We start from the raw sequence: 11,868 nt of genomic DNA, 5'->3' as shown, positions 1-11,868 counted from the left end.
TCATGATGTAACATGCTTTCCTATTCTCTCTGTTTTTGTTGATGTTTATTTCACTGGATTGAAGACACTTCTTCAATTTCTAATTGATCAGCTAAACTGCAGGTGTATGAGGGTTGGGAGTATGCCACCAGTTTTATTTTTAAGTTGGTTAAATGTTCAGTGTAAGTTGGTTTGTTTTATGTTTTTTTTCCTGTATTTTCAATTTATTTTTTAAAATAATTTGAAATTTATTTTCCATGAGCTATTCCTGTCTTTCAAAATTTTTTATTTATACACCCGTAAATAATAATAAAAAAAAATCTCATTGCTTTAACAAAGAACACACTCAGATAATCTTATTTTACTTCAACTACCAGTGGGAGTTGTTGCAAGAGCAGCCATGGCTCCACACACCTGGAAACTGTCCAGTACAAACATCTTACACTATCAGTGCCATTTGCCTAATCACTGTGCTGTTATACTGGAGCAGTTGTGGGTTAAGAGCACAAGTACAAATAAATTACACTTACACTGGCATGTTACACATACATACACTCACCGAGCACTTTATTAGGAACACCATACCAATACTGGGTAGGTATCAGCTTTCAGCTCAGTGTCAACCGGCTACCAAAGTGACATCTGCCTCCAGGATCGCTGTGTTGCATTGTGAGATGCTTTTCTGCTCACCACAGTTGTAAAGAGGTTATCTGAGTTACTGTAGCCTCAACAAGGCGTTTCTGTCCGCAGAACTGCCGCTCACTGGATGTTTTTTCTTTTTCGCACCATTCTGTGTAAACTCTAGAGACTTGTGTGTGAAAATCCCAGGAGATCAGCAGTTTCAGAAGCACTCAAACCAGCCCGTCTGGCACCAACAGCCACGCCACGGTCAAAGTCACTGAGATCACATTTTTTCCCCATTCTGATGTTTGATGTGAACATGAACTGAAGCTGCTGACCTGTATCTGCATGATCTTATGCATTGCACTGCTGCCACATGATTGGCTGATTGGATATTTGCATGAATAAGCAGGTGTACAGGTGTTCCTAATAAAGTGCTCGGTGAGTGTATATGGCTTTAGTGAATTAATTTGTACACGCACATCAGTTTCTGAGTATCCACTAGCCTTAGCTCTGAGCAATTCCCATGTTTTGCTGCAGTTAAGCAGCAGTCAAGGTCTGTGTAATTAATGTTCTCTCTCTCTCCCGCTGCTTGTCTTTTCTATCGTTTTTCACTCTAGGTAACTTTTCCACGGTGACCTAACAGGGCCCTGCCTCTGCTTTCTAGGTGGGCTTCTGTTCCCAGATATATCAGTGGGAACCCCTCCACACCCTGATGTCCCATGTGAGTGAGTGAACATATTTTTTTTACTCCAATTGACCCTAATAGAGCCTCATTTGTCAAGTGCCTCCCCCCAGGCTTATGTACACTTATGATATATACCTCTGATTGCACCTCTGTTGAAAGGCAGCCAAAACTAACAGTGCCTGTTTGCCACCTTAGGCACTACAATCATAAAGGAGAGTAAATGTCAATCCAAAAGTGAATAGATTTCACTTTAATGGCATTTTCAAAAGGGGGACTCTTATGGATGTTGATCAAATCTGAGCAGCTGGTTTTTCCTGACCAGAAATCTAATGGGGAAAAATTGACATGATGTTAAGAATAAATGAAACAGATGGGAAACACTGAGGAAAGACAGAGTTGGGCATTGGGAATGCAAGGCTTTAAATTGCAGCCCTACTGATTGCAGTGGAAAGCCTGAGTGTGAAGTGCACATCGTTTTGCCCACAAATATGGAAATTGCTTTTTACAGACTTTTTTACTGGTTGCAGCAGCAGGTTTTTTTTTTGTTTTCAAACTCACGCTGTGTGGGTTGATGCAAAGCAGACACCAGCACAGGAAGAGAGGGATGAGAAAGACAGAAGATGAAAGCTGTTCTCAGGTAGAGGCAGCAGAGGAGACGTTTTGCCACATCCTGCCACGCTTTCTGGCGGTGTGTGACCTCCCAGACTAGAGGAATTCATAACTATAACTCTGTGCACATGTCTGCCAGACGCTGTTTGCACGTTAAGGCGGTGTTCTGTGGTGAAGTGCTTATTTCCTCCAGGCAAAAGAACAATGCAACATAAACATACACAACACAAGCAGATATGGAATATGATTTAGCTTTAGATTTGTGCAAGTGACACAACCTAGCCATGCAGCACTCTAAATAGCATTAGAACATCTTTTCCCTGAGTCAACAAAATAAAGAAATATAGGCAGCATGAGACATCGTTTCACGGCTAATTCTACATGTGACCATGAAAGCAGGAACTCTCCAAACAGCTTGTCAAAGCCTGTCTAGATTGGCCAAAATAGCCGCATGCAGATTTAGATATTTCACCACCCTAAAGGCTTTTGGGGTGTGGGCATCAACAGATGCAGTCAGGCTTAACCATAGACAGACACACAGCACAGGCGGACCAACTTAGAAACTGAAAGGGCTTTCTCAGCTGTTGCTGTGGGTTGCCTGTGTCTCCAGCCTCCATCCCCCCCTCACAGCCACATCATTGTCTCCTTAATCCAGCACAGGCAACATGAGACCTATTACAACCAAATTCACTGTACATGCATTATGCCTCACAACACTCGCATTAGTCTCTTAATATCAGATGGGATTTAGCACTGCTTTGGGGAATTTAATAACAGACACGTTGCTGGACCAGATGAAAAATGTTGGCCAAGACTGGCATTGCACCCGTGGCCTTCCATCAAAAGCTTATCTGTGTCGCGGTTTGGTTGCTGTAGCCAAAACAAGTTGCTGTTGTCTCAGTTGGGGCATCAGATGACATGAAAAAATAAAGTTGCGACAAAGAGCAGTTGCAGAAAGACCAAAATAAAGATGATTTCTGAGCAGCTGATGCTTCAGGACCCTGAGATAAAAGCTTACAGTTACTGAGACTTACTGTACATGATGTGTACCTGGCGGAGGGAGTTTGGCTTTATTGGGCCTTACTGGGACTTTTGGGTAAATAAAACTAAAAGGATCAGTTAGTAAGGGTAGAAAGAACTCGAATGGCACAAATCTGAAGACGACATGACAAGTCTGACATGCGAGCGGATGGAAGATGGATGAGAGAAGGAAAACGAGGAGATGGGGAAACAGAGAAATCCATGTGGAATGCCTGACTCAGGGCAGAAATGGAAAAAATGTATTTTAATTGGCAACTGAGAATAGAAGGGGAGGCCGGAGTGTATTAAGAAAGAGGATAGCCTGAGTCTGGCAGACAGAAAGACCATATAGTCTGTGAGAAATTGAGAGAAAGAAAGAGCAAGGGACCGAGACAGAGACAGATTGAGAGAGAGAATAAAGACAGTACAAAAACTCCTGCTGCTTTAAAGAAAATCCCCTTGTAAAGCCCAACCTCCCCTGAATGGAGAATTGTAAACTTACACTTTAACATCACACACACAAGAAACTGTCTGCGAGGCAAACAGCAACAGCCATTTACTGTACAGGCTGTTTGTTGTGGCAGGCCCATGCCACGCGAATCTTCTATTTGTCATGGGTTTGTTTTCATAGAAGATAAAGGAGATATCGCCTATTGGAGATGCTAGAAAGACTCTTGCTTTTACATTCAAGCCAACAAGCAGAGAGGTACTGGGAGGATAAAAATGTGAAGCCAACAAGTCCGTTGTTTGAGTGGTGAACACTGGAGCGCTGCAGGTCACCGCATTTAACACCACCCTTCCTGCTGCAGGGTAACAGCCCAGTAACTCCAGCAACAGCAGGTAGACGCGGCCATATGTCATTTGAGTCATGGCGAGGGTCGAAGGTCAGGCTGCTACTAATGATTACCTGCTGAAGCGTGCGGCGTCGCTCCTCTGTGTTTGTTTGCGTAGCCGTGGAGACGGTGTAACAAGCTGCTGCATTAAAGCACACACACACGCACACACACACTTCCCCTCAGCACCACCCACTCTGATCCCTGAGCCTTGGTCGCCTTCTGGCCATGAGCTCTGAAACGTGCTTATTACCAACACAATAGCTCACCACCAACAGCATCTGACACAGGTAAACAGTATTCAATATGAAATAGGCTTGGAACAATATAGCGGCATACAAACAGCATTATCAAACGACACACACGCCTAGGAGTTAAGAAGCAGCTTGGTTTCAAAATCTAATAAGGGTTTGGAGCAACTTTTTTTATTTTTTTCCCCCCCAGATAATAAATGAGTGTGGGAGGAAGAGTTTGCTTTAAACGCGAGCCAGCTAGATCTTTAAAGAGGTTACCTTGGACCTTGTTTCCGTCCCACCACAAGGCCAACAGGGAGAGCTTTGTGGTCTGGGTCTAGTGGGAAGGTCTCAACTTCAAATGAGGTGAAAGAAGGGGAAAAAAAAAAAATCCTAATAGACCTCATAAAATATACAACGGTAAAGATTTTGTGAGGTGTAGACCGCATGCCGTAGATCTCATGGGTGTGTGAAGTCATAGGTCTGTTTGGGACGTCCCACGGCTCTATGGTATTTTAATGCATGTGCTATCATTTTGTACTTCAACAAACAGAATCGTAGAGTTTGTGTGTGGGTGTGTGTGTGTTTGCTTATGCATGTATGAAGTGTGTGTCCGCGTCTCTGTGTGTCTCTTGCATGTTGGTGTTTTGTGTTTGACCACATGTAACCGGGGGGCAGGGGGCAGCTTGCTCTGTCGCTGTGTGGCTCTTTGTGTTTTGCATGAGGGATGAGGTGAAGGGAGGTTTGGGTCAAAGGTCAGACAAAGTGGATAATCTTCTTTTTCACTGCAACTGTCACTCTTAGCCACTTTTCTACGCCTGCTGTGAACAGGTGCCACTGTATAATGCGCTAAACAATGGCCTTTGTTTTTGTGCGTAACAGTAAGTATCTGATTTCTACACTGTTTCCTCATCATTTCTTCCTGTTGTTTCTGATTTTTGAGGTTTATCATGATCCAGAAGGGTTCATCTCCAGCCAAGCTCAGTGATAGACCTCTTCACTATGGATAGTACTGGTTCAAATGCTGCTAATGTGCCTTAAGTAGGATAGATTAAATAACTCCCACATCTATTATGGATATTAGACTGAATTATGTGTCAAATTAATGCTTCTTTGGATATATGCTAAACCCTTAAAAAAAGTCATATGTGAAAAATGTGAATTGAATTGAAAGCATATGTGCTTTTTGGACACTTCTTGGTTTTCATATGTGAACATTGCCTCTTTGCATGTTAAATTAATATTGTCATATGTAATGATGTAATATAATGTAATGTACTGATGTAAAGTAATCACATGTAATGTACATGAAAAGAAAATGAAAAACGACTTTTCACCTATGAATTGAATTTTTCACACCTGAAGTAAAACCTGTGGGCTTTCACATGTGACTTTTTTTGTAAACTAATTAAACTAATAATGCACATAGCCTCATTTTACCTCAGAACAGTGAGGCTAATCATAGCAACAGTGCCGGCAACCACTATATTACCTCTGCTCTACATTGTCCTTCGGTATGAGCAGAGTACAGTTATACAAGCACTAATATACATCATCATTAGTGCTTCCTTACCTGAACCTCCCCTGTGGGAGGCTGGACCTGACCGCAGTCTGGAATTTCCTTGATTTCTTGCGGTGCCTCAGAGTGCTGAAATGATGCGGGGGGCTCTGGACCGCCGCCCTCCTTTTCTACGGAAATCATTCATCCCATTTTGTGGGCCGCTGGCTGGGGCCCAGGAGCCTGCTACTGTTTTCCTGTGTTTTGTTCACGCTGACACAAACAAATCCCCCTCCCGCCTCAGTAAATCCAGAGTGCAGCCTGAGACCTACATGAACTTTAATGAGAATCTGGCTCCTCATTCGCTCCCATAATTTTATATTCTGCCCTCTCTCTCTGGTTCTTTACCCTTACAAGACCTCCCAGGGAGACACCTAGACGTAAGTGTGTGTGTGTGTGTGTGTGTGTGTGTTTCCGCCAGCGTAGCACTCGAGGACCCTGCAGCTATGACTTATAGCTCATGTCAGCAGCCAGTTATTCATGTGTCCCTCCAGACCCCTGTGTTAAAACTGCCTTCTTTATTTCTTTATCACCCCCCTCGGCTTTTCAACCGATCGCATCACAAATCAGACAAGTGACCCGCAGCCGCCAATGAATCAAACATTTCTCAACGTACTTTATTCTGACGACCTTACTTTCCACAGGAGGGACTTTGCATTGGCTGCCGTTAACAAAATTGAACATTTTACAACCCTGTGAAGGATTTGATGACAGGCGTACATGTAATGTTGACCTGGTAGGAATTTTTGTGAAATATACTTCCCTCCAAATAATGTGTAAGAAGAGTACGGAGTTGGAGAGTTTCAGAGTTTCAATGGTCCGCAGCTCCTTGCTCAGGCTGAATGGGACCATAAAACACTCTGGCAGCGATTGAGATTCAGTCAGCCTCCCTCCAGCCCAGCGTGTCTAACTGACACACTGAGGGAGTGGCCCCTCTTTAGTGGGGGCCCCACCCCAGACAGGCCCACCTCTAATTGGAGACCCCCGACCCCGACGCCTAAGTACAGCACCCAAAATGAAAACCTCACACAGAAGAGGAAAGGTTACGCGCCATCTGTTGGTTTTTAGCATAATCCTGCTTGCCCTAATCAATACCAGTGATCTGTCAGTGATAGATCTGAGGATCTGAATCCACCCTGCATGGTGGGTTTGGTTTCCTCCAGATGTGTTCTCTCTCCCAGTTGAGACCAAAGTTGGATTTTGAAGTTTGGCCACTTAGCCTGATGACACGTCTCCGTCTCTATCTCCATTCATAGCCTTGTATTTATTATAGACAGGGCCTCTTGTGTTAACAGATACTGAATTGCGCCTTTGTCCCGTTTCCTCATCTATTGAGCGGCGGGCCTGCTGGAGAGGGAGCCGCCGTCACTGTGGGATGGGTTTTTTTTTTTGGTTGTGTGCTTCCCTTCGCCTCTCAGGCCATAACTCTGACCTCAGTGAGGATGTTTCTCACACCCCTCTCTCCAGCTGGAGGACAGGGAGCGGCTCTGTCTACGTCTGCCGCCGTCGGACTGTTGTGTCGCGTGAGCGTGGCGATGGCAACACGCGGGGACGGCAAGAATGCAGCAGCCAGATGCCGGGTCCTGAGGAATCCCCCCGCTGACGCAAGGCCCGGCCCCAGGAATCTGCTGCCACTTCCCTGTTAAACCAGAACCAGGACTGCTGGGCCCGGGGCCCGGCGCTGCAGACACAAATGACCCCCCTTTTTCTGTTTCACACATACACACTGAAGGCCTGCAAAGTCTTGGGGCATGTTCTTCTTTTTTTTTTTATATGAGCACAATGTGGCGTGAGCAAAAGCCCTCAAGGCGTATCATGTGTTATCATTGCAAAAACATCTATCTGAAGGAGTCATTTAGTCCAGTATTGAATCTTAAAATCAGTTTTTCCTTAAAACCGACGTTCCAATGCGATCAGATTATTTCACTTGCGTCACTTGTTTCACTGACATTATCTTGAAGCAAGGCAGATCACTTCACTAGTATCAAGATAATGTCACTTGATTCTGTTCAATTCAATTCCAGTTGATTTGCACTGGAAGCAAGTGGAATTACCTCACCCCATTGGCAGATTTTTTTCACTTGTTTTAAGATTTTAAGACTCAATACTCGACTAAAGTACTTGATAAGGTGGGTGTTTTTTGATGATTGCATTAAGATGACCTTGCAATCAGTGAATGCTTATCTCGTCACACACAGGAAACACAGAATCCTACTGCTCATGAAAAAGGCGACTTCTTGAAATCTGGACTGTCATCTCTTCTCTTGTAGGTGTTTTCCAGCACCTCTGATGTAGTTTCAGCTTGAGTGCAACTTTTTCGAGAAGCACGACATCCATCCACTGCAGGGTGTGATACGAGGCGCTGATCAAAGACCCCAGAGACACGTCAGACATATGATCTGGCTGAGTCAGCTGTGAGAGTGTGACAGCCAAGACGAGACGGTCCTGAGTTCAGTAAATGTAAGGCTTCACAAGAATGAGGCCCGGACAAGTGTTTTCTCTCGCTTTTATCCTTTAAACAGAAGTAGGTGCACACATTTTCTTCAGTAAGCTGATCGTTTTGTATCTTCTTAATCATTTTCATAGATGAAAACAACAATGTTTTCCAGTGAAAGTAGATTACAATCTGCTGACATGAACTGAACTACAAAACAGGTAGTCTAAAAATAGTTTTTATAGTCATCATAAATACTTTTTAGAAATCAGGACACATAGCTGTATCTCAAGTCAAGGACAAACAACAGTGTTAATAGACTGAACTGCATTAGTTGTTAAGTTTATGGCATGCTAGGCATGAAAAACACCCATGAGTTCAGACAGACTAATCCTGTCACCATCCTGGAGCGGGCTGTAAACAAGCAACAATGTGAAGGTGAGGTCACGATTGCGTGATGTGTAGAAACTCAGAAGAGCTGGAATGCGGTGAGAGTGAAAGTGGCCCGACGGCTCAGATAATAATGCCCATAACAGGGTGCAGAGGTGGCATTCCTGGCATGCCCGCTATGAGGATCGCACAGCATGTCACTCCCAGAATGCAACTTGATGGGCCAGGTTGGAGGAATCCGTGGAAATACCCTCACCAATGTGAAGTTTCCATTACTGCCTTATATAATCAGGAGCTAATAATCATGAATTGGGGCACAGTATCATTTGACTCTCTTCTCTGCCGCACTGCATTATCTGCTGCCTCCTCAAAGCCCTGCTTTCTAAACCCAAATTATAGGCCAAAGATTTCTTATGTAATAATTACTAAGTATGATAAATTGCCAGTAAAAAATGTTCAGTCTCAGATACAGCTGAGTAATCTATTCATCTCGGAGGACTTCTCCAGTTCCCGGAGGAATGTGCAGCCCAACACGTTTCCCACAGCTCCCCGTCGACCTTTGCTCTGTCTCCTCATAACCACAAGATAAATTTAATTGCCGTGTTTCACAGAGGGAGACGACAGGGATGCCTGATAAATTCACCAGCAAATGTCATCGTAACCCCATCTACATCCCTCTATCTGCCTCCATTTCAGCCCTCACCTCTCCCGCTAAACGATTATTGTAAGAGACAGCAGCCTTAAAACATGGAAATGACAGAATACCAATACAGGAAGAGGAAGACAGAGGAAGCTCTCAATCATGTCGGCAATAAATAGTAAGGTCATTGACATGACAAAAACAGGGAGTGATGTTCAATAAGCACGTAGAGCCATTTAAGAACAGCCATACTTAAAGGACTTGGCTCCTTGTCCGTGTCATTTTATATGAAGGAAGTGATGCTGAGAGGCGATAAGACCCAGATGGTCTGTGGAATGTTCCTGAATGTGCATTTGTTGGCTGGAAGGGGGAGTTTATGTAGAACAAATACATTTACATAATCTAATGGTTATTTTGGGGGGGAAAAAGGTCCACGTGATAATTAATAACTTCCTTGTATTCTGGCTAGTGCTAAGTGAGCCAAAAAGTGTTTTAAAAAAAAGATTTAATAGGAATATTATTCTTCTCATTCTTTGTCATTTTTATGAGCAATTATTTGAATGTTTCTTTTACTGGCCATGTTTCATGTAATGAGACATTAACTGGCTTGGAGATTAATTGCTGGACCAAAAGAATGCCAAAAGGGAAAGTAGAATTTGGATCAAAGGTACTTGAGGGCAGCAGGGTGGCGTGGGGCAACCACAAGATGCCTTCAAAGGCTCATGTTCAAGCCCACGTGTCGGCAAGCATCCACCCTGCTGAAGTGTCTTTGAGCAAGACGCTGAATCCCTACCAGCTCCAGGGCTGCTGCTCTGTAGCTGAGCCTGACCTTTGACCTCTCTGTGGATGGAGGCAAGAGGAAAGACGATTTCTGCTTCAGAAAGTAAAAATAAGTAAAAAATAAACAGAGGACAGAGATAAACAGAGATTGTATTCAACAGTATGGACTAATCTCTTCCCATTGCATATGACTCAGTATGAAATGAATGTATTATTTCTCCTGATTAAAGAAGGTACTATTGGGTTTGATCTAGTACTAGGCCACAGTGAAGTAGTCATCAGAATAAAGCGTTGTCTTCAGGAACAATATATAATGTAGCCAAACAGTTAAGCCATATAAAGTATGGTGACACGCAATATTTCCTTGTTTCCAGCAGAGAGCTGGACACTTGATGGGCCTATAAACTCCAATCATCTGACTTAACTTACTCACTTAAAACAGTATTAAAGTTTCTTTAGCCATGGAAAAAGACTGGGTTTTTCGATCAAAAGCATACAGAAACCTTAGGGAAAGATGAATGCAAATCTACAGAAACTAAAACAGGAAGGGGAACAGAAAAAATAAACAACTCATATAGCAAAAACGACAGCAGGTTATATTCGGGCCTCCCTGGGAGATATGAGTGTGGATTCGATCTGAGTTTTTATTGCAGGGCTGGGCATTCTCTGTTCGGTTTCACTGCAGCCCGATAAATATAGCACGTTTAAAACCGTTGAGGAAACATCCAATGAGAGCGCCACAGCGTTAGAAAAACAATGACTAACCAGGACAGGTATGTTTAAAATGAAGACGGGCAACATGTCTTTCTATTCAGGCGTTTGAGAGACTTAGGATTAGCTCTCAACTGTGTGAGTGTGGGAGCGACCGGGCCTGTGCAGAGAGCAGGTGACAAAGGGCAGTCAGGAAATATGATCCTCTAAAGAGCGTCAATTAGAGAGGGGGAAGAGGAGTGCTTTAGGTAGCAGGTATCTACCAGGTTTGCATACCTCAGGTGTGAACCTGTCATGACATTGTGTTCCCGGCTGCTGGGAACTGTTGAGGCGGTGAGTTCAGGTGATGATAGCGCAGCCGTGGAATGAGCCGACAGTTTATGTTTGTTTTTGAAAGTTTCTACGGTGACAATCATTGCCTGCCAAAGCTTCACCACAAGCTTCCTTTCAACACTAAGCGCTAATTTAAGTTGTAATACAGGCGGGTATCGCGTTGAACACCTGAAAACAAAAAACAACAAAAGCGCTGAGGCAAACCCATATCAGGATGAAAAAGTCATTATTCAGGCTTCACCATTGGCATGTCCCACTGCAGATCGCTGTGATCTTGCTTTGTGTGCTGTGTGCTGTATGTGTTCGATAGCCAGAGGAAGTGGGTTTGGCAAGCATTTGCACATAAAAAACACAGGAAAGAGCTTCAGAAAAAGCAAAGGTGGCGGCACGTGTGGCTGCAAAAACGTGCAAATGTGCTTCAGTGTGAAACAGCATGTGGCTTATGACGTTTGTTTATGTGTGTGTGTGTGTGTGAAGGTCCTGGCTACATCTTGCCATTTGCCATGCACAGTAACGCCACGCATCATGTTTTGTCTACACACTCGCTTATGCCCGGAGTCAGCTGTAAACAGAGATAAATGGGGGAGCTGCAGGACGACTGCCTTCAGGTTTACACAACCCAGAACACACAGCATCAGTCTGTTTCCAACAAGCAGGTGGTGGGTGGAGAATGCCATTGAAAGATTTGATCAATTAAGTGTGTGTGGTAGGGAAAGACATTCTAGTTAGAGAATGGACATAAGCAAAGAGAGAGATGGGAGGTGGAGGGGACAGAAGAAAGAGGAAGAGTGAGCTGTGAGAGCGCAAGAGGAAATCGTTTTGGCGTGAGAACTTAGCCGAGTGAGAGTGGAGGAGAGTGGAGGGGGGGTGAGGGGGGTGGAGGGGGGTGGAGGGGGGTGGGGGGGGGGCGGGCAGGGCTGAAGTGTGTCTGCTTTAGCCGGAGAACAGCCGGTGTACATACCGACACGGTTGAGTCACCTGCCTCCCCCCCCTCCCTCCCCTCGCCTCCGTCACTCCGGTTCACCACATCACAGGTGAG

Source organism: Centroberyx gerrardi, chromosome 7 (assembly GCF_048128805.1).
Source record: "Centroberyx gerrardi isolate f3 chromosome 7, fCenGer3.hap1.cur.20231027, whole genome shotgun sequence".
NCBI classification, from domain to species: Eukaryota; Metazoa; Chordata; class Actinopteri; order Beryciformes; family Berycidae; genus Centroberyx; species Centroberyx gerrardi.
The sequence above is the reverse complement of the archived record's forward strand: the minus strand, read 5'-3'. Positions refer to the sequence as shown.